Below are 11,814 nucleotides of genomic sequence, written 5' to 3'. Positions count from 1 at the left end.
TCAAGTGCACAATAAATCACATTTTAAATAACATTTACCATTTGTACATCACGCTTCAACAGCCTCTCCAGAGGACTGCCCATGATACAATGGATCCTGTAAACAAAATATTGCAAACATGCATTTTTCCTGAGCACTGTATCAATACTTAAAATGCAACCTCAGACTGGGTCCACGGCCGTGGCCCTAAATCCTATTACCTCGGGATTAACCCTACTATTACCAACACTGTACTTAAATCATTTATTCACATTTCTTTTATTTATGCACTTAGGAGGGAAAAAGGGAATTGGGATTTTGGGACAAGTGTCCCTTAACTATTTACAGTCTCTGGGTTGTTTGCCAAAGTCCTCCTTCCAGGTGGGTGCGATTCACCCCTAGAGTGGCTAAAAATAAAGAACCCACTACAGAGTCCAACATGGTTTCAGTCATGCTGCAGATCAAACCTGAATCTCTTTTCTTTATGAGTCCTGACTCCAGGGGAAGCGTCCCCAACTCGAAGTGTCTCAACCCAGAGGTTAATAACAAAAATAAAACTCCATTCCTTGAAGTCACTTGGGAAAAAAATAGAAATGCAACAAAAGACCTCCAGTGGTCAACTTTAACTTTTTTACTGGGGGTGGTTACTTCACCCTGCCCCCCACAACAGAAAACAGCACCCTCCTGGGTGTGACTCCTAGCACGCGGCTACAATGATAAGTCCCACAGATGCCGGTTTAGATCATGTAGGTGAACCGCATCTTAGTGTCCTCGTAGCTAATGTAGTATTTTGGGTGCGGCTTCTCCACAGTGCCCCCTTCTGGAAGTGGAACATCCACGCTGAAATAACGTGGCGCAGGGTTTTTCTTTCCAAAGCTGTGGACAGCATGGCGCAAAATGGTGTGTCCCCACCACCACTCATTCTCCAGGGACCGCACAAAGCTCCAGGCAGCTGCACGCCTGGCTTGATCAGGGTGGGAGAGAGTATTTCCAATTGTCTTTTCTTTCGCCACAATCCACTGTTCCCTCCTTGCCGATTGACACACCCTGAGTGACCCCTCTGCTTGGCATATCTGCTCCCTTGCGGGCCCATCCCTCTTTGCTGCTAGCCTCGGGGTATGGGGGGGGTCCTTCCCTCACGGGTGGCTCTTGGGGACCCCGGCTGGGGATATTAACACTTACCCCCTCTGGGCGGTTGGAGCGGCGGGAAGGTGGGCGTCGTTCCTCGCGGGTGGCATCCTCCGCTTCCTGGGAACCTCTGGAGTGGATCCCCTGCTTGGGCCCTTCCTCCGGCTTGCTTTGCACTGGCACCATAATGCTCTCTGCAGCCGCGGGCAGAACTGGTGCTGTTTCAGGTGGGACGGAGGCCTCCGTCACTGCACGAACATGCAGGGTGCTGCCCTCCAGGGGGGTCTCTTCCTCTGGACGGTCGGTAATCGTCAGGAGGGCGGTTCTCACTGCTAGCTCTCGGTGAGGGCTAGCCGCCTCTGGATCTGTCGATTCGGACTGACTGGCACCCTCCGTAAAGTAGCGCTCCTCATTGGCCATGAGGGCGATCAGTCCAAGAACAGCCTGGGGTGATCCTTGAACCTTGTCATCCACATAAGGTCCGATCCAGCAGCTTTGTTGGCAATGTGGACATCGACCCCTAACATCATGGAAGGCTGGGTAAGCTTCACGTCGACATCGGCCGCAGACGGGGACCATCACCGAATCACCCGAGTCGCTCAACTTTTGAGCAAACACTCCACCCCAGGTATAGCGGCGGCTCGTGTCTTTCAGCACGCCAAGCGACATCATTGCTGAGGTAGATCGAAAGCTACCCTGGTCACTGTCAGACATACTGGACCCTTCTGACGCTCGTTGAAGTTTCAACTGCAAGGCTCGCTGCATACGTCTTCTCCTCTGGCCAGCTACTCTCGCACTCATTCGCAAAATGGCCGCCATGACGTCAGTATCACAGGGGCTCCTCCCTGCTCCCTTTTGGCGCCGAATTCTGCACGTCAGATTGGCTAATACCCCACCTCCTGGTGTCAGAGGGGGTTGGGCTAAACAGGGTGGTACTGCAGACAATTAGGGCCACGTCACTCACACTTGTTTCGCGCCTTTCTCTGGCGCCAATTTACACGATCCTGATTGGTTCTCCCCACCAATCTGGAAAGGTGGGCACAAAACTTTCCAGTCAGCCCTCTCCTTCAGGCAACAGTAAATTTAGGTCGGTCGGAACTCAGGCTGCTAACTGCGCTAGGCCAAGATGCCTTTTTCCTCTCTGGTCCGGCACTGCAGCACCTGTCACACTTTCTCTCACACAGCAATGAGTTCAATAAAGATGATCCCGGACGAGCCCCCAAATGTAGCACACCCTTGAGTGTACTTTTGCTGTGGATTAGAGCTATGTGTGACCAGGCTAACACTGCTATTAATGTGCCCCCGACCCCCAGTGTACCCAGGCAACTCCCTGCAACTCCCGGTACCTGGTGTGGATAAATGCAGCAGTAGATTCAGCCAGACAAGTCCTTTGCAGTAAATTATAACTGGTTTATTAACAGAGCACAGGCAAGATCATGGGTTACAGTATTTTGATGTTCACTGGCAGTTATAGAGTAGCCTCCAACAACAATATTCCCTCCAGGGGGGTAGAAGATGCAACAGACGGAGTAGAAATCAATATAGATCAGTAACAATAGACTTGGGAAATAGTTACCACTCTCACTGGCACGGGTTTCTCAGCCTGGGGTCTTGTATCTTGGCACCGGACTTGATCCTCACCTCACCCACTGTATTCAGCCTGGGATCTTGGGTCTTGGTATCCTATCTGGTCCTCAACTCACCCACTGTAGTCCCTGCACTAGTGGTTCAAATACCACGGGGTCCTAACCCCACTATTTCTCCTCGTTGGAGCCACATCTGCTCACTAGCTACCCTGTGCTGACTTTCACTCCTAGAGCGACTATTACTGTATTACTATCACTATCTTACACTTAACTAACTTTCCCGGCAGGCTTGGACCTGTAGTACCTCTCAGTGAGGCAAAGTCCCAGGACAGACCCAGACCTCATGGTGCTAAACCCTTTTATATTATCAAACAGTGCCATCTAGTGGACAATCTCCATGAACTTATTTGGACCCAGCAAGGGACATAGCTGCCTTTAGTTAACTAAAGGACCCTTAGGTGTCCAAATACTAAAGAGGAATGCCTGAGATAAATACACCCAAATCTCAGGGTCTCTACACAAGATATAGCAAACAGTATAAAAAGACTATCAAAGTTGTGAAGAAATTTCTGCCGATTTTGTATGCGGATAGGGATTTCCTAGAGGCATTGGGCCCAGGAGTGAGTGGGGCGGCACGACGAGCGCATACCCTTGATGACTTATTGTCCCCCAGTCTATTTAAGGAGAAAAAAAGAAACACAGTGAGTTTTTAAAATATACAGGATGCTTTAGCAGGGGCGATCCTGGCCCTCCGCAGCCTGAGGCAGCTTCATTTGTTGCTGCCCCCTCCCCGTGCCACTTACCTTTTTGCGCCTGATAGGGTCCAGGGGGGTCCACGAGGATGACAGAGAGGGCCAGTACGCTAGCGCAGAGAGCCTAACTGCGCTCTCTACGCTAGAAAAGTAGAATTTCCGGCTCTTAAAGTACCAGGAGCAGCATTTTTGCTGCCCCTGGTATCTAGTGGGGTGCTGCCGGCTGAGGCGACAGCCCTCAACTCGCCTCATTGGCGAAGCGCCCCTGTGCTTTAGAATGCGCCAGTAATCGCTGTATAACAAATGCAAATACTTGAAGACATCTCAAGAATTTAGTTCTACAGTAACCCATGTAGTGTACAAGATAAACAATATATCAATTTTTGCAGCAAAGGAGTAATCTATTTAATCACTTGTACTAAATGTAAAAAACAATATGTAGGTTACACTACAAGGTCCCTTGAGGAACGAACAAGGAAACACTTTAATCAAATCAGCAACACTAAGTATGCAGCAAAACCAATGTCACTAGGCATTTTAGTGAATGAAATAACAGTAATCTAAAAAATATTCTATACATGGGATTGAACAAATTAAGACTGGAATCCCAGAGGGGATACTTTGACTAAACTGCACAGAAGAGAAGTTTATTGGATTTTTTATTTGCAGACCAGGTTGCCACTAGGCTTAAATTTTACCTTTGATGTTACGTGCTATGTATAAGTATATTTATTATTTGTTCAGATAAAGTAACTGTCATTGATATTATATTTGTACCCGTAACATGGATTATCTATTATACAAATACTAAGTGTTTCTAAATGAACAAGCCAATGGCCAGGCTCTAATTGATGTTATATACAACATATGTATTAGACAGTGATTGGTTTTAATAATGGGAGGGTCTATCAAAGATGGTATTTAAGCACAAGAAAGGATGTGACATATTGGAAATTGCCTATGACTAAGTGCTAGGTAAGCATGAAATGCGTTGGGGCCATGTGGGGACTTTTTGATACTTTTTAGTATGGATTAATAAACACTATTTTTATTCTAAATCAGCATGCTTGTGGGATTTTTGTGAATTTTTGGGGCTATACCTCTACTTGGTCATTAGAGGACCCCAGCATGCAACCAACTATTTACTAATGTCTATTTCCAAGCAATTTCAATGTTCAAGTATCATACACTAAGGGCCATAGATATTGGCACAAGCGATATCATAAAAGGACACCTTTCATGTTGCCCTTGATGCAGATTTTTGTTACAGAGAAAGTGAACTCACTGTATAACCAAATCATTTGAATTTGAGAAATACGTAGCAAGGAACAGCAAGGATTCAATTTCCTTAACCTGGACACAAATAAACACAAAGGGCCACAACAATCCCAAAACAATGTTAACTATCACTGTAGCAGCAATTAGAAGAGGAAAAAGCAATTACTTTGGCTGTGGTGGTGCATACTCATTTATTATCAAGCCCATATTCACTTTAAAAAAATGTAAACAAAAACTGCATACATTTTAGTCATTGGGGCTCATTTATATAGTATCACTAGGGAATGCCAAGCCAATTCTCATACTTTATTGGGTGCAGTACATGTATTTTTTAAAGCCTTTGAAGTCTTTTTTCTGCTTTTCTTTTCCATTAATGAGTTTTCTGTAGACTGCATGCATTTTGAGCTTTGGATTTAAGTTAAATTATAGGTTCAATAACAAATCCACTGCTACATACAAAAAACAGTCTACTAGAGGTCTTACAATCCATTATGGTTCCTCCTATGACTGCTAGTTTTATTTAAGCCTATGTAATAAAACTTCAAAAAAGGTCTCCATAAAGTAGATCACCCCATAGGGGGAGTGGCCCAGGTGCACTGCCCTGAGGCCTCAGCATAGGGAGCGGATAACTGAAAATAAATATGGAGCCTATGATTAAGGGGGTTATTTACTAAGATCAGAATGTATCTCATGTTTTATTCCGAATGAACCCAATTTTAACTCCCCCCCCCCTGAATTGTAGGTTATTTATCAATATTCCCAATGAAATCGTATTTATCATACTTTTTTTCGGATTTGCGGTCTGTAAAGTCAGAATTTTTTCGGTATTAATCGTACAATGTACTCGTATAGGTTTTCACGAAAAAATTGTGAAATGTAAATGAATGTTTCCTTTCTATACTTCCTGGATTTTTTTATCCAATAGGAAGTCATCCAGCGGCCATTTTAGGAGCATAGACAGACATTTTGCGTACTTTCAATTTGGAAAGCAAAGGGGAAGGAGCTACTTTTGGCAAGACTTCCTCAGGTCACCAACAAAATGCGTCAGGCAAAGCAAGGAGCAAGCATCGACTTCATCACCAGGCACCCGGAAAGGAAACACGTGACGGAGAAGCAACGCTGGTCGGAGCCGACTGTTGCAAGTGCGGGTGAACACTGACACATCTGTTTTACAATGTAATATGCAGCGGAAACAAATATGTGGTTTTAAATAACATCTTTGAACATTATTATACACTTTAACCAATCATGGTTCACCAGGGGCCTAAGTCTGCAGCCTAGCACTGAGCAAAAGGGTAGCAGGGTAAATGCCTCCTCCTCCTGCTGGTGTTAGATTTTTCAGTGGGCATCACCAGAACGTCCTCCTTTTCCTTCCCTTTCAAAACTGAAAGTCCAAGCTTTAAAGGGCAACTGAATGTTGTACTACTATGCACTTAAACCAATAATAGTCCTCCAGGGCCTAAGTTTGCAGCCTAGACTAACCTAATGTATTTGCGGCTGTTGAGAAAAAGGGCACCAAATATGTTTACAAATGTCCTTAATATTAAATATTGTTTGTGATGTTTTATATTTTTACATACTGTGTATGTTCAAACTGAGCCGTGCCTTGTTACCCTCACTGGCTGTTGTGCTGCATCGTCTCAATGAAATAAAAGTGTTGGCCGGCAACTGAGTGACCTTTTCTAAAGCACTGACCTTTTAGTGGCCAAGGCAGCCTGTTAGAGGATGTAATGAAAGCTCAGCCAGGTTTATGAATGTGCCCTAAGCCTAGGGTACCTATTTCTTGTGCATTCTTTTATACATTTTTTCATAAATATACCTTTGTCATTAATAAATCTTGTTGGATGTTTGATGTATTTTTTAATATTTCTGAATATATTTCAAAAAATACTTACACTTGAAAATGTTTCCATGTTTCATTTATTTAGGTAAAGATGATCATTTTTCAAGCCTATTCTTTGTGAAAGGCAAGAAGGTGTAACGATCTTGGTAAAAGATATTGCTCCAGTCAATTAGTAGCCATTCATTGGTAGAAACACAGGCTATGGGATGTCACACATGCAGGGCAAGAGTCACTTCCCCTTAAAAAGTGGGGTCCCATATATTAACCTTACTTCCCCCTTTAAAAGTGGGAACTTAATATATTAGCCTTACTTCCCCTTTAAAAAGTGGGGTCTCATATATTAGCCTTACTTCCCTTTAACAGTGAGGTCAAATATACTGTATTAGCCTCACTTCCCCTTTAAAAAGTGCATTTGGGACATTTGAGCATCACTATCCCTTTAAAAAATCTTGTCTAAAAATAAAAAAACCTAAAAATAAGTAAAATATAGTGATTTCAACTCCCCCAATAGGACTCAATGGTCTTTGAACAGCTCATTCTAGCGTAGTTTTTATTTTACTTCAAGTCCGAATTTAAATTAATAAAGTTCCGATGCCTTTACAGAAAATACGATTTTTTCGGCATCGATCACCGATGTTTACAATATTTTCGTGAAAACCGGAAAAAAGTACGAATTTTGTCCGTGAAAACCTTCTGACATATCGCAAGGCTTTCATAAATTCTGAAATTTATCGCTAACTTTAAAAAAAAACCACCAATTTTTTCTCAATATACATTGGTAAATAACCCCTTAATATGTTACATGTAGAGAGTGTGTAAATATCATGTTCCCACATTTGCTACAATGGGAATCTGGCATCAGCCACTGCAAGGAGCAATCTCATCAGTGCTCAGTATAGGATTAATATGTACAGAGAAACAAAACAAAAACGCCACACAGTTTGGCAGAAGTATAGAAATGGAGACAGGCCACTGTTATATGAGTATTGTAGCCTTACAGAGCATTTGTTTTTAAGAATGGGGTCAGTGACCCTCATTTGAAAGCTGGAAAGAGTCAGAATTAGAAAATCAAATAATTATAAACTATAAATAAAGAAAAAATAAATGCTGCTTAATAAGTTACTTACAATCAGCCATCCTTAACACAGGGGTCCCCAACCACCGGGCCGCCGACAGTCCTGAACTGGGGCCGCCAAACAATGAACCCAACCATGAACGGTGCACCAAATTGGACGCCAGTTGCTTTGAATTGGATGCCTGTGCGCCCAAATTGGACCCCGACCCTCCGACAACCTCCCCGACCCCCTTCTGACCATCACCCCTCCGAAAAAATTTGGCTTTTTTGGTCCCCGGGTATACTAAGGGGCAGATTTATCAAAGGTCGAGGTGACTTTTCGAATGAAAAAATTCAAATTTTGAGCTATTTTTTTTGTGTACTTTGAATATCGAAACTTATCATGTACTGTCTCTTTAAAAATTTGACTTTGACCATTCGCCATCTAAAACCTGCTGAATTGCTGTTTTAGCCTATAGGGGACCTCCTAGAGCCTATTTGGAGTCAATTGGTGGATTTTGAAAAATCTAAGTTTTTTTTGAAAAACTTCAAATCGAATCCGATAAAATGCACTATTAATTCGATTAGAATTTGGCTGAATACGGACTTATTTGATTAAAAATGGACCTATTCGACCCAAAAAAATTTGACCCTTGATAAATGCCCCTTAATGTTACCTAAAAGTTGAACCACCCCTTTTAAATATTATGTATGGGAAAACGCATTCCCATATTTTGGAGCTTTCTAGATAATGGGTCTCCTATAATGCAAAATAACTCTTCTGGTCTTAAGTCATTCTGATATTTTGTACCGCATGTCTGGTGCTTCCTTTTGCCAAATGGGGATTCCCTGGGAGGAGTGAGAGTTTTAGGAGGTATCAGGAAATAGGTTTATACTGAAAAAGATTTAGATGAAGATTGGCCGGGCAGATCCTTTTCTGAGATTCATTTACCCCTGTTGAGGGTTCATTGATTGGCACACCTGCATCTCTATAGGATCCTTCCTATTGGTGGGTAGGGCCCTATTTGCGCTCCTCTCCTTTGAAGTTGATCGATACAAGCCAAATGAAATGCGCCTACACTTTTCTCCGTCAGTGTTATCTCCCCGTCACTTTGCATATTCTGGTACACCATCTGTTTCTATTCCAAACATATGGGATTAACGTTAAGGGCTTTGCTCAAATTATTTAAACATTGTTTGCCACTGTGTTTTTGCAAATAAGTGGACTATAGTCTAAGGCAGTTGCATGAGTGCTATAGACCTGTGCTATTACTTGGGTGGTAGCTCCTGTTACTTTTTTGGGGTGAGGGGTTCAAATTGTCAATCCTGTATCACACACATCAGAAGAACCTGTCAAGGTACAAGAGCCAACTCCTCCTTCCATTGATGGAGCTCAGCTAAATTTGTGCCAGTTTTATTTTTATTTTGTTTTATTCATATATGTTACAGATCCAATGAATTCCTTACGCCTGTTACAATGATTCCCTAAGCAAGAAAGTTGGCAACAGGGAATTCATTTTTGACTGGAATAAGAAGAGAAACGTACAGACAATTGGAATATTCATATCATTTAATTGCACAGGAACAAAGTGAAACTGTTATTAGAACTGTCTACAAAAGATACGTTTATTTGCTATGGTGCCTCCCAGTTTTAGACTACAGAACCTTTGTATTTATGGAGCTATATACTGGGGGTGTGAATGTGGGCAGTATTTAGTGCCTACAACCCCCAAATATTTATTTTGATGTAAAAACGTAAATAGACAGTTTGAGATATATTGAGTATGGTTTAATTGGCCAGACACAAAGTTGAATAAGTATAACCCTCGGGCAGTGTGGCATTAGTGCTCTTTAAAGGGGCTGTTCAGATAGTTTCAGAAATAAAGACTGTTTTTCAATTACTTTTATTTTAACTATTAGTTACCATTTTTTCTTTAATTGAAGTTAAAATTAAATGTTTTGAACCTTTCTGTCTTTCTAAAGCAGCTTCTGGAGGGCTCAGACTATGTAATTCTATTTCTTAATTGATACACAAGTGAAATAATTTCTCCACCTTTGGTCCTGCTAACAACAAGCAGGCAGGTACCATTGGTGAACCCTCACTGTTATTCAGCAGAGCTTTGCATCACCCAAAATCCTAGTCATATGCCCTTGCAGCAGGCTGCACAATCAGACATTGAGAAGGAGGGGGAGATGAGGGTGAGAGAAGAGACATCTACAGGAAGTGCAGAAATTGAAAGTGAAATGAATTGTCCTGTCCCACCTTTATGCCCGAGGATTGTTCCGTTTTCCAAGGGTGCCTCTTTATTAAATTCTAATGGCAAACAGGCAAACTGACCCCATCATTTGGTCAAATAGGCCAAACTGAATCACATCAAAATAACGCAGGCATCGACACGAGGAGTGCCCATCAACCAGCTGATGTACTCCTTTTCCAATGGGATTTTTAAAATGACCTGACAGATTCTGCCCAATTTTTAGTTAAGATATAGTCAGGCAGGCCCCATCTGATGTATGAGGCAAACAACCTGCCAACTCAGTCCATGTAAGGCCACCTGTACGCCAACTTAGACCTGTGAATTGTTCTTACAATAAATGGTTTTAAAATGAATTTTCTTATGCAGCTCCCATTTTGGAATTTAAAACTACAACATAATCTTGTTGCCCTAAGTCGACAGATATTGGCGTAGAACAGAAAATAGGCCCCAAATGCACAATTTACTAATCGTTCTGAATGCCTTGATCTTGACCAAATAACCTAACAGCATATCCCACAGTTCGCCTTTCTAAAAATGATCTTTATGGCATTTGTCGTGATTTTTAGGAATGTTGTTTTTTTAACTGAATTACAATTTGTAAACATTGCAAACTATTTATTTCTACCTTTAAAATTGTATTCTTGACCAACAAAACCAATAGTCATTGTGCCTGACCCTTTTGCTTTCAGATAAGCTATTTTTCTCCTACTCAATGTAACTGGATGAGTCATGCCAGACTTGGGTGTTTTTTACTATTGAAGTGCTATTCTCCATATCACCATGTGGTGGAAGTTGTTATATTGTTACCGTCCCATTGTTCTGTTAAATAGACTGCTGGGGGGGGAGGGGAGTGGGTGTTATATTAATCCAACTTGCAGCACAGCATGTAAATATGACTGACATTATCGAAGCAAAGTCAGAGGGGCATCCATTGGGAATATAAGGACATGTTTAGCCCCACACAAATTTCCAGATTGATATTAAAAATATGTTGCTCTTTTGAAGAAGGGATTTTAAATACATGAACTGTGCCTGGAGAAGCTCTATTAGCTGGTGCATTTTGTAAAGAAAACATTTTTTTTGGTCAGCCAGGCAAATTCCGGATTCAGGCAAATCCTGCAAAAAGTTAAAAAAAATCTTTGGTTGCCAAGGATGCCTTGGCAGGACCAAGATCTAACCCTTAAAGACATGGACAGTTTCCTATATTTCTGCTGACTTGATTCTCATGAAAAGTCAGGGATACAATAAACCGTAAACATCTCTTTTCTCTGATAAAAGAATCGCTTCAAATGAATATCCTACGTGGATAATGCAAAATGTCAAGTTGCAGGCTTAGAATGTCTGTTTGTTTAGGCAGGGTACAAAGGTCAAACTATGAGTGCAAAACATCTTCCTTGTCCCAAAGAACTTTTGGCCAAAGGAATTAATTAAGCCTGCAACCACATCAGGTAGACTCCTTTCAGCAGGTACTTACTGTACCTATTGCACTTTAACTTTAGAAATTTGCATTTCTATTACAAATAGAGCCATTTGGTTTAATCCCTTGGTCCAGAAAAGAACCATTGGAGGTGGCCAAGTGTGCCCTACACAGTTAAAAAAGATAACTTGTGGCCAGGCAACCATAAAGATGAAAAACAAAATTGGTGGTCATGGCCCTCCTATAAGTTAAAAAAACATTGGTGTCCAGGAACCCCCACAAGTTAAAAAAAAACATTGGTGGCCAGGGTCCGCCATGAAGTTTTACAAAAATGGTTGGCAGTCTAATCATTCAATGGTTTTCAGAACATGAGCATTTATCTGCTTTTGCTTTGTTTTATGGGTATAAAAGAAAAATAACTATCACCTAGTACTCCGCAAGAACTAAGCAAATTATTGCTGAAATATGAGGAAAGGACCAAGCTGAAAATGTAGCAGTTGAGGCTAACACTTCCTTGTC

This window comes from Xenopus laevis, chromosome 1S (assembly GCF_017654675.1).
Source record: "Xenopus laevis strain J_2021 chromosome 1S, Xenopus_laevis_v10.1, whole genome shotgun sequence".
NCBI classification, from domain to species: Eukaryota; Metazoa; Chordata; class Amphibia; order Anura; family Pipidae; genus Xenopus; species Xenopus laevis.
Note: the sequence above shows the minus strand (reverse complement) of the source record.